At 33.1% G+C, this 15,828-nt stretch overlaps 1 protein-coding gene across 3 annotated transcripts in view; it reads left to right on the forward strand.

The window, feature by feature from the left end:
* LOC118200055 (uncharacterized) overlaps nt 1-15,828 on the forward strand; it is a 438,581-nt gene that overhangs the window by 204,742 nt on the left and 218,011 nt on the right. For all 3 annotated transcript variants that reach the window (XM_085826181.1, XM_085826180.1, XM_085826182.1), the window contains exon 3: nt 2,384-2,420. The gene's annotated coding sequence lies outside the window, so the exon portion shown is untranslated. The remainder of the gene's footprint in view (nt 1-2,383; nt 2,421-15,828) is intronic.

Below are 15,828 nucleotides of genomic sequence, written 5' to 3' on the forward strand. Positions count from 1 at the left end.
GACGTTCAATCTTTGAGACTATGGATATGAGCGCATGTTGTCGTTTACATTTTATTTTACATTTGTTTAATATTCGTTGTGAATAAGATATATTCATTCTGTCTGAAGAGCATTTATTGTACAGGCAATACATTTAAGAGTGAACAGTTATTAATATGAAATTTAACACACTAAATGTGTAGGTATGCAAATTAGGAAAATTCACTTTGAATAAAACTGTGCATTGGCTATTATTAAAAAACATCTTTTCATATAGACTGAGATAAAAATTGCTAAGACTTCTACGATTTACGTACATAATTATGGTTATATTTGATCGAACTTCGCACTGAAATTTTTCACAAGAAATCCTCAACGGAATCTTCTGTTTTGTACGGGAAATTGCGTGGCAAAACATTTCCAGGCATCTTCTTTAAAGCGCGCAAAGATCATATGAAATGACAGAAATATTACTGGAAGCTCATTGGTCCATTCTAGAAGCCACTCCCTCGGTGGCTATACAAATGTGCACTTACGAAATACGCACCCCGGGTACATTAAATGATTAGATTGGAACCTGTTGATGTATTTTTTTGTAAGATGACGCCAAGTCTAGAAAACATTTGTACGTTTCTAATGTCAAAATTCAAGGGGATAATTAGAAATATCGAAATTCTAGTGGATAATAAATTCAAGTGGATCTAAATTATGATATCTACAGTCTGATGTGTAAACTATAGATATTATAACATAATATTTTTATGCCAGTTTTCCGGGCTTTGTAAAGTAATTTTTAAACATATTTCCCGGGGGGGGGAGTTTTGAAAACAATTTTGAAAATAAAAATAGTGTATGAATAAACAAGAAAACTGTAACCTGAGAATTACAGATTGCAGCCTAAAATTTTTTTAAAAAAAATTACAGTTAAACTATTTAAAAGTAAAAAAAGAAATATTTAAGAACTTTAAAACATTGAAAATGAAGCACAAATCATCCTGTTACATAGCATATAGCTTTAAAAACAAAGCTGCAAAATCTTCGTAGCAGTTATTAATTGGATATTATTATAAACTAAATGCAATTTAATTTATATAAATTCGATGCATTACTAAAAATAAAATAAAAATTTTAATTATCAAAAATTGCCTTTATCATTTGTGAATCTCTTACTTTATTAATGTGACAAAAGGAAAAATTTGAAAGAAGAATTCAAGATTTAATGTTTTGCCGAATGGCAATACACCAAGAACCAGATGCGTTCGATGATGTCCTGGAGAATACATTCAAGGTTTTATGTTTAATGAAGATTTGCTTCTGGATTCATTCTGGCACGTCCTAGCGCGGCGTGGTTCTAGTAACCCGGGGGGAGACCCCGGGGTCGCTGGGTAATGTCCCGCTGCGACGGGCTCGCCCAAGCGACTGGTAGGAGCATTAGACGACCGGTGCTGCCTGGGGTTTATCTCCAGGTGGTGCGCTGCTCTCCTGGAGGGTAATAGTGGAGGTTGAACCTCTACAACGTGCCCAAAGGGGGAGTAGACCTGTAGTGGGCTTAAGTTCCTGGAGCAGGGAAGCCAAAATCCTCTGGATTCATTCTATAAGAATAGAATGACCAACTTTCAATTTTACCAGAACAGGATTATAATAAGAAATAATAAATAACATAAAAAAGAATTTTTGGCAAGGTTGTTGGCAAGGTCTTCATAGCTCCTTGCCAACGGATAATCAGAACTTTTTATGTAATAATTGTGTAAATAAAATAATATGACGAAAATAAAGTATTTAATTTTCAAGCAAGGCAAATAACATCTGAGCGTTAGTTTAATTTTAGCTATGCAAAGCAGACGATTTTCGCAATCATCGATTTTTAAAAAACAATGCATAGGTAAGCAGCAGGAAGTGTTGAGTATTTTGACCGGAAACAGACGATAACTATCTTCCCTCATTAAATGAGCTAGCTGGAGGTATTCAGTTGTTTCTAAGCACCTACAGCTAGTTTAATGAGGGAAAAGTGATGCATAAAGAACATCTGAGGCTTGAAATACTTTTTAGAAAGGTGGCAGTAGTCCGAAATAAAATGTACGATCCATCAATCTCTTTGAAATGTCTGCCGAACAATAATAATTGTACTTCGTACGTTTAGTTATCAGGTGAAAACATCGCAATCTAATAGTGATGATGTGTTATTGTTCTTTTAAGTTAGTTGCTTATTATTATTATTTCAAGAAATGTATTCCCTTGAAATCCATTGAAGCGTGTTCAATACGATTGACTTGTATTTTTATCGTGCTTAGTATTTGTTTCACTGTTTGTTTAAGTCTACGGTTTTCATTGCTACACGTTTCAGTTTTTTTATTTATTTATCTATTTAGCAGATATTAATATTTTGTCTCCTATTTTCTTGCAGACGACCGAAAATTTATATTCACCTGCTTGTGTGAAAGGTAAGAAATTCATATTATATAAATTTGATTTTCCGCTCTGTGTGTGTAATAATAATGTTCATTTTTACTAATGTTCATTCATTAAAAGGAAGTATTGTAATCGCGAAAAGTTTCAGGCAACATATTTCAACAAAAATATCCATTTTGACCGCTATCGAATGCAATTTAACGATGTTTTATCTGTACGTAAGGACAGAATAAAAGACTCGTGTCCTCCAAAAAAATTATAAAACTGCTTTAAAATTAATTCTGAAGAGAATTTTTCGTGGCGTCTGTACGAACGTATGTGCGTACGTACGTATCTCGCATAACTCAAAAACGAGTAGCCTCAGAACGTTGAAATTTTGTATATAGGACTACTATAACATGTAGATGTGCACCTCGTATTTTGGTTGCAATCGGCAGCACCAAACGTATATAAATATATTTATATATATATATCCACTCTGTTACCCGGCTCAGTAATCTCAGCTTCTTTACTCTTATATGTTTGTAAATTGTACATTTTTTGCTTTAAAAATGATTGAATTATGTTGTTTTTATCTTCCGGTTAAGATTTTTATGCCTTTCGTAATTCTGGAAGCAATATTTTGTACAATTATCAACAATTTAAAAGCTGTTTAAGTGCCGTTAAGTTTTAAATAACATGGCGGACGTATTTGTTTACATTTGAAACAGCAGAATTGTAGATTTGTTGCCAATCTAGAGAGACTAAGCTTCGCAACACAAAAATAACGCCTTCATTTATTATTGCGAATTAAATCATGCTTAATCCTTTCTGGAATTTTTTCCAGGAAATAAGTGTTTAAGATTTACTTTGTAATTTTTAATGCAGATATTTTGAGTTTTTATGTATTTTTGCCTTGTCGCCAAGTGAGAACTGAATGAATTGAATGAGAAATACTAAATCGTCTGTGAAAAACTGTTTCTTTTCTGTTTTGTTTGCTTAATTTCTTTCATACATCGTTTTAGCTTTATTATAGTATTTGAATAGAACATGTGGCAACGATAATTCTTCAAATGATATAAATTTTGTGCATTCAGAGTGTCGTTATAGTAAACAAATATAGTGAATTTTAAAGAGTGCATTTATTCTATTGTGGTTTATGCGCTGTCGACGAAGTAGATTTAATTCAATCCAATCAATTTAAATGAAATTCAAGGAAAAAAAATGCGTATAATTAAATATTCCGTACAAAGAAATCATGTGGTGTACACATCAGATTTTTTTATTATAGCAATCCAGTATTTAAAAACTGTGAACATTGCTAGTGTATTAGTATGCAATGATTTCATAGCGGTTTTCCTGCATCTGCTGCTGTGTAACGTAAATGTGATGCAATTGCCTTAGAGTGTGTACGGTGTATTGCCACTGCTCGCTTTAAAATCATTGAGTTTCGTAATCAAAAATTCGTTAAAGTGTAAAAAATATGAAATAGATAATAAAACAAATTCGAAATCCAAAATTCGGGTGGAGCACTGTGTTATTTAAAATCTGAGGGTTTAGTATCGTCGTTTTTTCACAATGCGAGAAACATACATACATTTATGCAGATTCTTCATTATTTAAACCAAAAGCCCTTCTGGGTGAACGCCCCTCTGAGCTAATTAAAATGGCGTTCTAATAGAGAACTTGAACCTTTCAAAGTAATGTAGCGTTCTACGGATTCTTGGATATGAAGCAACTGATGACAACACTGGACGAAGAATCGAAACACAAGTTATTGTCCAGTATTACACAGGCAGTTCCAAAAAACTTAAAAAACTGCGATAAGCACTCAGAAACAATCAGCAACACAGCCTTCACGCTATAACGATGAAGACAGCTTTCACGGTAAAGCACTAAAGTTCAACTCCCGAATCGGTTCGGTTGCTTTCAAGATAATCTCGGAACTCAAATTTATTACTGAACTCAAGATACTACTCTCTTTGCGTACAAACCAGGGTATATATAGCTTTATTCCCGAGGAAAACCGCTAAGAATTCGTTCAAGAATATTCTCGCTCCGTCTATGGTATGTTGCGAAATGGGCGATTCCGCGCCAAGTCGGGCAACTCTGCTTTACCTGCCACTTTCTGGTAACCCAAGCGGGGAAGCTATCTCACCGCATCTGGACATTTCGCAACAGTAGAAATGTCAGATAGCAATTGTATTTAAGATACAATGTTCCTTTTGGGGATGTTTGTTTTGGGGGATGAGGGTTTTATTAATTGCTTTAGTAAGGTATCTAAATGAGAAATTATTAAGATGTTTTTATTTAATTTTATCGAATGATTTCTCATTCTCTTGCCTTAATCAATGCTAAATTAAAGAGAAAAATAAAAATGGTAATAGGAACAATTAAAACCCGAGCGAAATATGCCTTACAGTCCATAACATACATATAACCATTCACCTTATTTGGTAAGCAGAGCATGGGTCGTGCGTGCATGTGTGGTGCTTGCAGTTTTAAGGCATTAAGAGGCTATTTTTCTTAGGAAATTCTAATGAAACTCCACCCTCTCACGTGTTCTGTAATTACTTTAGTTAATGTATTACTTTCCGCCTTTTCTGACACAAAGTTATTTTGAAATTCCTTTTTTTTTTCTTTGCTAGTATTTAAGGTATTCAGCGTCAAAAAAAATATTAATAAAATAAATCTTTTCAACTTTATCCTCGGTTTTGTTTTCAGGTGTACTATTTACCTTTAATTTGAAGTAATGAGTAGAATTTTACTGAAAAAAAATTTTTATAGCTTGCTGAAATCAGTGTATAGAGTTTAGAATTCCGTACAGGTAAAACAGCTATTGTCCAGTATTCGAATTCCTCGGCATACTACGTATAATTTTATTTGTGTGAAAATCTCGTTGTTTCTTTAATTCCATCCTAATGGAAATTCTGCATCATTAAAAAACTTCTAACTTTTTCATTAAAAAAAGATGAAAACTTTTATAGTTCTTTCAAAATTCAAAGAGTTTCGTTGTTCTGTTAAATCCACCTGAATCGAAAAGCAGTAAATACTAGGCTATTTGCACATTTTTTAAACAATTAACATTGTATTTACAGAAATATTTTACCTAAAATTTTTGTGTTTTAAATGTTGCATTTAATAACTCTTATTATTCACTATCTTTCTGCACCATAATTTTCAAGACGGTAAAGCTTTTAGTAGCGAAAAGGTTATTTTATCCCATTCCTTATGAACAAACAGCTTTCCAAAGTCCAAGAAGAATTGTAGGTCGACGTCTGGACAATTCCGCTTTTTAAAACTCCAAAGGCGCAAAACTCCGTGGATAATAGCATCAGGAAACTTAGTAGAGATATGAGTGAAGGGTATTGGCTTTGATGCACCATTCTTGTTTAATTTTGGGGGGGGGGAATTAGCAGTAGATTTTGACGCGAGGCTGCTTGCATTCTCTTGATGCAGTTCTGATTGATGGCACTGTGTGTAAAGTTAAGGTATTTCATATTGGAAAATTGGGTGTAAAATATGTTCCTGATAAAATGTGGAGTTAACCTTAACAGGTTTCTGCACTGTCTTTAATTTTTATTCGCCGCTGTATCAAAAACCAGCAAGAATCATAAATTCCTTTCAAATTTTCAAAACCTTCTTTAGTTTCTTTGAAGCACGTTCTAAGGTTTTTTTTCCTCTTCTCTTTATTGACAATAAATGGGCATCTTTTTATTGCGGTCGTTTAAATATACTCAAGATTCATCTATTGGGACAACATTTTTCCATTTTTGTTCGAATAATTGTTTCTGATAAAGAATTCTGCAGCGCGTTCTGCTTTCTGCGATATAGACGATGCACATTACGTTTTTTTGCTTTTTTAAGATTCAAATCAGCATTTAATCACTTTGTTTACAGCTTATACTGAGTATTTTAATGATTATGCAATTGTCCTTTGACTTCGCGGATTTTCTTTTAACATTAAAGATCTTAAATTTTCCAACATTCGCAACTTCGAAACGTACCCTTTTCCCCTTGGATGTACGAGTATATTTTGAACAGTTTATCTCGTCGAAGCCAAATGTTGACGTTTTTTATCTTTTCTTTATGACAATATTATTTATCGTTTCTTTACACATCAAAAAATTGTGGCTTTCACAGGATTTTTTTATGACTAAATACGAATAATTTTCTTCGGAAGGAGAGCAAAAATAGCTTTCCATTGCTTCTTTAAAAGCGCCATTTTGCATGAAAACAAAACTGTCAAGTAGCAGACGATTAATTGCACCTTCAAAAATATAGTTGCAATTAAACTTTTTTCTTTTTCCAAGCAGGCGACTTTTTTTTAATAGCAAAGCAAAATCGTCTGCACGAACAACCTCTGTATGGATACTTAAAGAACTTTTAAAGGAGAAAACTTTATAGTTCTATGTTACAAATGAATTTTAAGTATAAAATGAATAACTTTATAGCCACCTGTGTTTTAATTTTTTAAACTCATATTCTATTTAAAGAAGTGGTGTGGAAGATCTTTCTCGCTAACAGATGTAGCTAGCATCTATTCCATTTTGCCTTTTTTTTTTATTCTAACGCCATAGAATAGGTTAAAATATCAAATGCGAGAAGTGCTGTTAAACGTACAAGTAGTCTTTAACCTAATATTTCTGAATGTTAAAGGTTATATTATTCATGTAAATAAAGTGAATATATTTTTCATATTAGTAAAAATACTTTGTAGGTTTATTAGGTTATTTGGAAGCTGGAAAGATGGAAAATGAGCAGTGTCCTCGCCGGGACTCGAACCATGGACCTCTCGAATACACACCGAGTGTGCTGACTACTTCACCACGAAGGCATGCCAAGAAGGCAGGAGAAATACCTTAAGACATGAATAACTAATCCCCGATCATTTACTTACGGGCGGAGACTCACTTTCTATTTAAAGAAAAATAAAATCACAAGACACGAATTTCACTGACTTTTGCAAAGCAAAATAATTTTTCAGTATATTATTACAATCATTAAGAATTAAAGGGCATGCGAATACGAGACATTTACATAATTTTCCCGCAGCTATTACACTCACGATTTATTAAAACTTTGGTTTGGCCAGTTTGGATTTTGTAACCATGGTTATAAATAATAAACTATGAAGGCTGTTCCCTGTGGACAGACGGACAGATCACGTATTCCATTCATCCTAACAAACTAATGGTCCGATCACGAGGAATTCTTTTTCCTCGCTTAGGACTACTTTCTTCTTTCTGAGCTTCTCAAGAGGGGCCATTGTCCACTCCTAATTAGCTCCCAAGGTGAGTCCCTGCAATTATCAGGTACCGGGAACTCGCCGGATGCCTTTCCCATGCATGATCGATTTCCGGACCATTCTATTGGGAGATCGTTAGCATCGATGCTTTCTTCTTTGAATTTAGGACCGCCTCCCGCCCTTTTCGGACGGAATCGGTTTAATTGCTGTTCCTCTGTGTTCTTTCGAATGCCGATATTTGAAACATCTGCCTATATCATTGATTTCCGAATAGAAAAAGGTACGTTACCCTTTACGCAGACGATTTTCCGAAGGAAGATTATATAATTTGGAAAAAAAAAAAAAAAATGTACGTATTTTAATAGAAATTTAAATGGCATCGCTAATGTAGACATTATTTGCTTTATAGTCTTCGTTTCCGCGCAGTTACAGTTATCGAGAGCGAAATTTTTTTTCCCCCTAAGCCAACTAAAATTAATACCTTTCGTAAAGCTATTTAGGTGTTTTTGTTTAGTATTTTATTTTTTATTTTGGCGTTTCGTTTTTCACATATTTACTGCAAAATGTATCGATTTAGGGTTACATTAAATCAATAATTTCACATATTTACTGCAAAATGTATCGATTTAAGGTTAAGTTATTTTGGTGTTAAGTATTTTATTTTTTATTTTGCCATTACATTTTTCTCATATTTATTGCAAAATGTACCGATTTAAGAAAATAATATCAAAATATTAAAAATATTTTGAATTTATTAATTATCCAAAACACCATTAGCCCAGAAAGGCTGTTAGTCTCGAAACGGCATTTTGCGTCGAATCACTAAAACCGTAGAATCCCTTTTAAAATTGCTGCCACCAAATATTAGAGCCCTACTTTATATTTAAAGAAATTAAATAATGAAGAATCTGCATGGATATATGCATGTTTCTCGCAGTCTGAAAAAACAACGGTACCTAACGTCATCAAATTTTGAATAACGTAGTCCTTCGTTCGAACATGGGTATCTGAATTTTGAATTTCAAATTTACTTTATTATCTTCATATTTTGTAAAAGTTTAACGAAGTTTTGATTAAAAAAAAGTGGACGATTTCAAAGCTATTAGTGGCAACACTGCACGGAATAAAACATTTTTACATCCAGCGCGTGTGTCTGTCTATCAGAAATTCTAAAGATATGCTGTTTTTAAACATTTTTAGCTCAAAAAGCCATTAGCTGAAATGCTCTCCAAACCTGAATGTGTGTGTAAATGAAAAACACGCCCTTTTCGGCAGGCGTTTCTTACATTGCCAGTAGCATATATACGTAATACAAAATAATTTGGATGTTAAAAGATAAGTTTCCATGGCATAAAGCCGTAGTTGCAGTCATGGTGGCCAGTTCAATACTCCTTTCTCTTCTCCCCCCCCCGTCGTTGGCAACCATTTTAAACTAACACGGTTAAAGTGGTTCAATAAGCGTCTGTTCTACAACTTTGACTTTTTTTTTTTTTTTTTTTTTTGGAAGACGAAGAAAAGCAGCGACTAGTTACTAAAAGAAGCAGAAAGCACATGCTGCGTGTTCAATATAAAAGCTTAGTTTAGTATAATTCAGTTTTGGTTTACCTGTAATTTGGTTAGCTAATACTGTCTGTCAGAAATGATTATTGGATGTTTGAGTTTCAGTTTGCAAAATTATCTGCGTCATTAACGTTATGTAAGAATCATACGGCAGGAATTAATTTTGAAATGGCGTACTTTTGAGGAGGTTTAAGCAGTTATTATTTTTAGAACAGAAAGGGGAAAGACTCAAATTAAAATATAGAACTAAGTGCAGATTAAAGTTAGAATTTGATTTATGTATTTTTATTTTACATGTATACACATTACGAATTCCGTAATTTCGATTAAAATATCATTCTAAAAGGACATCAACTTTGAAACATGCTTTTGGTCCTGTCGTATTCGACCGCGGGAGAAGTACCTGTGTACCTTCATCATTTGCAAGAAAGCCATTACGTACGGTTGCAGTGAAAAAAAATCGATACAAAAATTTTCATTTGTTTATTTTTTTATTTCTTATTAAAACTCCCTCTACGCCCTTCAATTTCTACAGCAAATGCAGCTAAACCTTAAAATAAATACAGGAAGGGGAAAAAATTTCTTCGAAGAATTCCATGGTTGTTTTCATACCCCCTTTTTCACCTATTGGAAGGGGGGAGAATGGCACAAACGCTTTGTGTTTTCTGATCATAGGTTTCTCGTCTTTTTCCACCCTACCGTCGTCAGTGATTGCCGTTGTTATCGTTTGCCAAATAGATGGTTTGCTGATAGACACTTTGCCGTTTGTCATTACTATTTCCCCGCACATTAAAGTGGAGACTCTTTTTTTTTTTTTTTTTTTTTTTTTTTAATAGACCCATGATGACCGTGATTTTCTTACTACCCTTATCACTAGCGGGCTATTCTGGGTAATAATTGTAGGGGGCGCTGACCGACGGTGTGAAAAAAGTGACAGAAATCTTCAAGTAATTAATTTTCTTCTTCTTGTTATCCTTTTATTTTCTTTTTTGTAATAAACATTTCTTATTCTTAAGAAAATAGGTAATAGGGAATTAATATTCTCATTGGATTTAATTCATGTTTCATGATGCAGATTCTTTTTTAAATTTTATTTGCTTGTTTTGCTGTTTTGTTTTTCCGGTCTGTGTGTGTTTACTTTACCTGAAGTGGACAATAAACTCCGCTGTTTTGTTTGCTGTGTTGCTGAATAGAGAAGATAATGATTGTAATTTCCTGAGATTGTGTAATTTTTCCAGGTAATGTCTAATGGATAGGAGGTACTGGAAGTGCAAAAGTTAATTTAAAATCATTGAGTACACGCATGCCTGTAGTACTGTGTGTTTGCTTTCCGATCGCAATGAAATAATTCATATGAATTTTTGATTGCTGTTAGCCATGTGTACTATGTGTAGGTCATGTGTAAAATGTATAACCATGTGCAATATCTTACGTATTGCATATATCAAGGATGGCCAATGCTTGTTGTAGGAAATGCATTTGATCAAACATCAGTTGCAAAATTCCTCTCAAATTTTGCCCAGAAGGTGTATTAATTCAGTTTTGGCATTTTGCGTTGGTTCGCTATTAAACGGAGTTTCACTTTTAAACTTGTTGCCACCAAATATTAGAGCTCTGCATTACATTTAAAGAAATTAAGTAATGAAGAATCTGCATGAATATACGCATATTTCTCGCACTGTGAAAAAACACGGGCACCCAGAGACATCAAGTTTTGAATAACGTAGTCCTCCTCCCGAGTGTGCACCTGGAAGCCCGAATTTGGAATTTGTTTTATTACCTATATCATATTTTGTAAAACGAATTCTGAATTAACAAACTTAATGATTTAAAAGCAAGCAATGGCAACACCGTATTGGGGGGGGGCGGATTATCTCCAGTGCGCGAGACTGTGTATCGGGCATTCTATGCTGTTGAATTGAATTTTAGTGTTTAAGTGCGAAGAACATGATGTTTAATAAATAAAGTCAATACAAAACGTTTAAAAAACGCCCCTTTGGGCGTAATATAAAATCTGAAAGCTTTTAGATTTTTTATTTATTTTTTAAATTACATGATATATTTAAGTTTGATATACAATCCTATCTCATGATGATGATAATATTTGCGAGTTGCTAAATCCCTGTATCTTCTTTCCTTTGACATACACTGTATTTTACGAAAGGGGGGTACACTAAAATGCAAAATATAATTTTTTCCAGATTTCATAATATTCTTGATCATGTGAGGTATATGCTGAAGCTTTTAAAATTCATATACATTTTGAGTCGAGTTTTAAGACTCTTCAGTGGTAAACATTTAGTTTTTGTAATACGCAGCCAGAAGATGTTACTTTTATTTAAGTAGAGAAGCAAAATATTTATATGTTTTTTTAATATTAAAAAAGTATATTATAAAACGTTTATGCTTTTAACTGTTTTAAATTTTAAATGGCGAACATTTCTTCATTTTAGTGTAATAGTTTTCAAAGTGCATTCAGTCCTATTATTATCATTTAAATTTAGGAATTAAGTTTTAGTCATCATCATTTAAGTTTAGAAATGGAACAGTTTGGCGCGCGCAAAGAAACAAACAAAAGGATATTATCCGAACTTTCTCTAAGAAGGAACCGAAGCGTGTATTTTCCTTTGTTTAAGAAAGGAAATTAAGTAAGTAGTTGTGGTTTCTCGTTAACTAACCGCCCTTCGTAACAGGAACTAGCCGGATCTTCCTTTATTTTGAAGTTTACGTAGTATTATTCCCATTCCTGAATTTGTGATGCATGTTCATCAGCACGGTTATTAAACAAAAATGCCTGATGAATACACCACATAACTTCCTTGCATTGGTGTATTAAAGTATACACATTTTTTGCTATACTTCGTTTAAACTTATTTCCTCGAATTTTGTTAGAGATATATTTCTCATCCAATCAATTCATTGCTCACTTTTGGGGACAAGGCAAAAATACTTAAAAAGTCAAAAATATCTTCTTCAAAAACATGTAAAATACAGAAAAACTAAAACACCAAATACAGTTAAAAAAAATACATAAAAGCTTAAAATCTCTGTATTAAAAATTACGAAGTAAATCTGAAACACTTATTTCCTCGAATAAATTCCAGAATGGATTAAGCATGATTTCATTCGCAATAATAAAAGAAGGCGTTATCTTTGTTATTGCGAAGCTTACTTTCTCCAGATTGGCAACAAATCTACTATTCTATTGTTTCAAATGTAAAAAAGAATTTTTACAATTAAAATTAGAATTTGTACGAAAGAAAAAAAAAAAAAAAAAACTTTTCGGCCAACGGGCAAGAAGACACAATTTTCGGTGCATAAAATTGAAAGTTTACTTTTGGTCCGACTCAGCGAAAAGGCACTGAAGTTTATGCATAGACTGACTTAATTCTGCTAAGTGCTTCAAATGTAAACAAATGGGGGCCACGTTAGGCTTAACTTAAACTTCTAAATTGTCGATAATTCTACAAGTGTTGAATGTAGATTAACTAAAGGCTTAAAGTCCCTAGCCGAAACATAAGAACAGAGATAATTCAATCCCCTTTAAAGAAAAAAATGCAAAATTTACCAACATGTAAGAAAGAAAAATTGAGTTCACCGAGCTGGGTAACTGATATAGGTGAGAGGAAGAAAGTGATACCAAACTAAGTTCAGCCAATTATGATCTTTATTTCCAGATTTCCAGGTACACTAGAATAATTCCTCGTAGACAATATACTCTTTAATCATAACAATAATTTCTTATACACATTGGTTGGTTTTTCAGGAAGAATGACGCAGGCATTTTACAGAAGCAAAGCGAGAAGATATTAACAAGGTGGAAGCTAACAGAGTAATGACCTAGTTAGTGTGCCAAGAGTATTTATACCAAGTCTGAGGTATAAGTAGAGCTAATCTGTGATTGGTTAGTATTAGATTAGTTTTCCTTTCCCAGTAGCGTTGCATAACGTAGAAAATCTCGAATTTGGGAGAACCGATGAATTTGGGAGGAGAGCACAAAATCAAGAATGTTAATTTTCAGATCGTCATTTATTTTTAAAGCAGCTATCGTATTTTGTTTTAGTACGGTTGATTGCATCCAAAAAGGTGCAACAACGGTATCTAGAGACATCGAATTTTGAATAACGTAGTCCTCCACCCGAATATGAGCATCTGGAAGCCCAAATTTGGAATTTGTTTTATTATCTATTTCGGGAGATCTCAACCGGTGGTACGTATACCACTTGTGGTACGCAAGAGAAAAATAGGTGGTATGCAAAGAAGCAAAGTATTTTTAACTATTAAAAAAGTAAAACCTCCAACATCCTGATTGAGTTTTTTTCTCTAACACTCGTAAATTTATGCGACCTGAAAAAGCTTTATCCAAGAGTGGTGGTGGTAGTAGTGCTGGTACTACAGGTTTTCAATTTTTGATTAGTGGTACGCGTTAGTCAAAAGGTTGAGAACCGCTGACCTGTTTCATATTTTGTAACACTTTAACGAATTTTAGGTTAACAAACTCAATGATTTCAAAGCGAGCAATGGCAACACTCTACGGAAGAGTAAACCATTTTTATCACCACCGCGCGAGATTGTTTATCAGAAATTCTAAAGATACGCTCTTTTTTGTGATTTTGCTGTTGAATTGAATATTATGGTTTAAGTGCGAAAAACGTATTTAATAAATAAAAGTAATACACAAAGCGTTGAAAAAAGCCCCTTTGGCCGTAATATAAAATCTAAAAAACTTCCAGATATTTTATTATTATTATTACTTTTTAACTCGTGCACAGAATAGAAACCTTATTAATTACTTCAAATATACAATTTTGCATTGCATCGTCGATTTTATTTAAAATCAGGAATTCAAAACAGAACGAATTTCGTTGCTGTGTCTCCTAATTCTCCCTCTTACATGCCTAACATGCCAACATCGTTACTGAAATAATGTATTTCACGAGAGAAAAAACTTTATCCCTACTTTTCTCCCGCAAGTGAGATGTTTCACCTGTTTTTCCCTATCTTCATGCTGCGTGCGCATAGCATTCAAGGAGAAATGAATGCTGATTGGATTTAAGCAATCAATTCAGCGTTAACTTTCAGGTGTTACTATTTACGCAAAGGTTATTCTCCTCTTCGAAAGTTTACGCTTAACTTGTTAAGTTTGGTTTAAAGTTGTTTATTTAAAGTTGGCGTATTTTAAAGACGTTTATTCTTATTTTGGGGCTTCTTTCTAAATTTCTCCTAATGATGTAGTATTAAATCTGTGATTATTAAGTGAAACATCTTTTTTTTTTTTTTTTTTACCTGGAAATTTAAAGAGTAGCTGAAAGTAAAACTGAGGGACATTTAAATGACTTAATTCAACCGAAATTTCGATTTTGATCGTGCTCTGAAAAATAAAAATTACTTTAAAATGATAAAATTTAGTAGGCAATAAATATAAATTAATAGTATAGATATACGAGACATACTCAAACTACATAACGCGAGAAAATCCGACAATTAATAGTTTATCAGGTTAAAAAAAGGTGTCCCCCCCACCGTGATCATTTGTAAAATATGAATTTAACAAATGCAGCGTGTTTCAGCATCTATTTTATGGCATAAAAATTTCCCTCCTATCAACACTTGAATTCAGCCAGTGACCGGTTACGATGTTCCTAGTACACCCCTAGTGGTGCACCCTGTACAACGTTATCGGTGTAAGACGGCTATGTATAACTGATTGTTCTCAAAGAATGTGTGAGAAGTATGTGTTTGGCCAATTAGGGGTGGGGGCAAAGATAGAGAAAATCTGTTTTTAATTCTGTGCTCCGTGTTCTATTGTTATGAACTTGCTTACCTTTCATTTCTTTAGTTATTTCACTTAATGTTTTCAGTTTTATGTTAATTTATTACTTATTTACTCATTTTCATTTAATTATGTTAATTCAATTTTACTTAATTATTATTAACTTAGTTTATTAATATTTTCATCCATTTGTATCTTATTTAATTTTTCATTCTTTATTGCTATTAATTTCGTTTTGGCATTTTGTGTCATCACTATAAAACGGCGTTTCATTTTTCAAAATTTTACCACAAAATATTAGAACCCTGTATTATATTTAAAGAAATTAAATAATGAAGAATATGAATGAATGTATGTAATGTTTCTCGCAATGCGAAAAAACTACTCTGTCTAGAGACATCAAATTTTGAATAACGTAGTCTTCCACTCGAATATGGGCATCTGAAAACCCAAATTTGGAATTTGTTTTATTAACTATTTTATATTTTGTTAAACTTTAACGAATTTTTGATTCGAAACTCAACGATTTCAGAGAGAGCAGTGGGAACACAGTACAGAAAAATAAATAAATAAATTTTAAAATATATAAATAAATAAATAAAAATAAAATTTTTTTTTCTCGAGCGCGCGAGACTTTGTATTGGAAATTCTAAAGATATACTCTTTTTAAATATTTTATAATATTGCTGTTGAATTCAGGCTGCATCCAGACCGCGATGTTAATGTTACAGAGGCATAGTCACAAGGAATAAAATGCGGGAATACCGTTCACACCTGCGACACAGGGTCTAAGCCGCACCCACTTAGAGAAGCTAAATTTGCGCATGCATGGATGTGTCTACAGTTTCCCTGCTCTGTTTTCCCATTTAGGTTTCGCGCG

The sequence above is a fragment of the Stegodyphus dumicola genome, chromosome 11 (assembly GCF_044657685.1).
Source record: "Stegodyphus dumicola isolate Sdum_Otavi_A_Nest chromosome 11, ASM4465768v1".
Lineage (NCBI taxonomy): Eukaryota > Metazoa > Arthropoda > Arachnida > Araneae > Eresidae > Stegodyphus > Stegodyphus dumicola.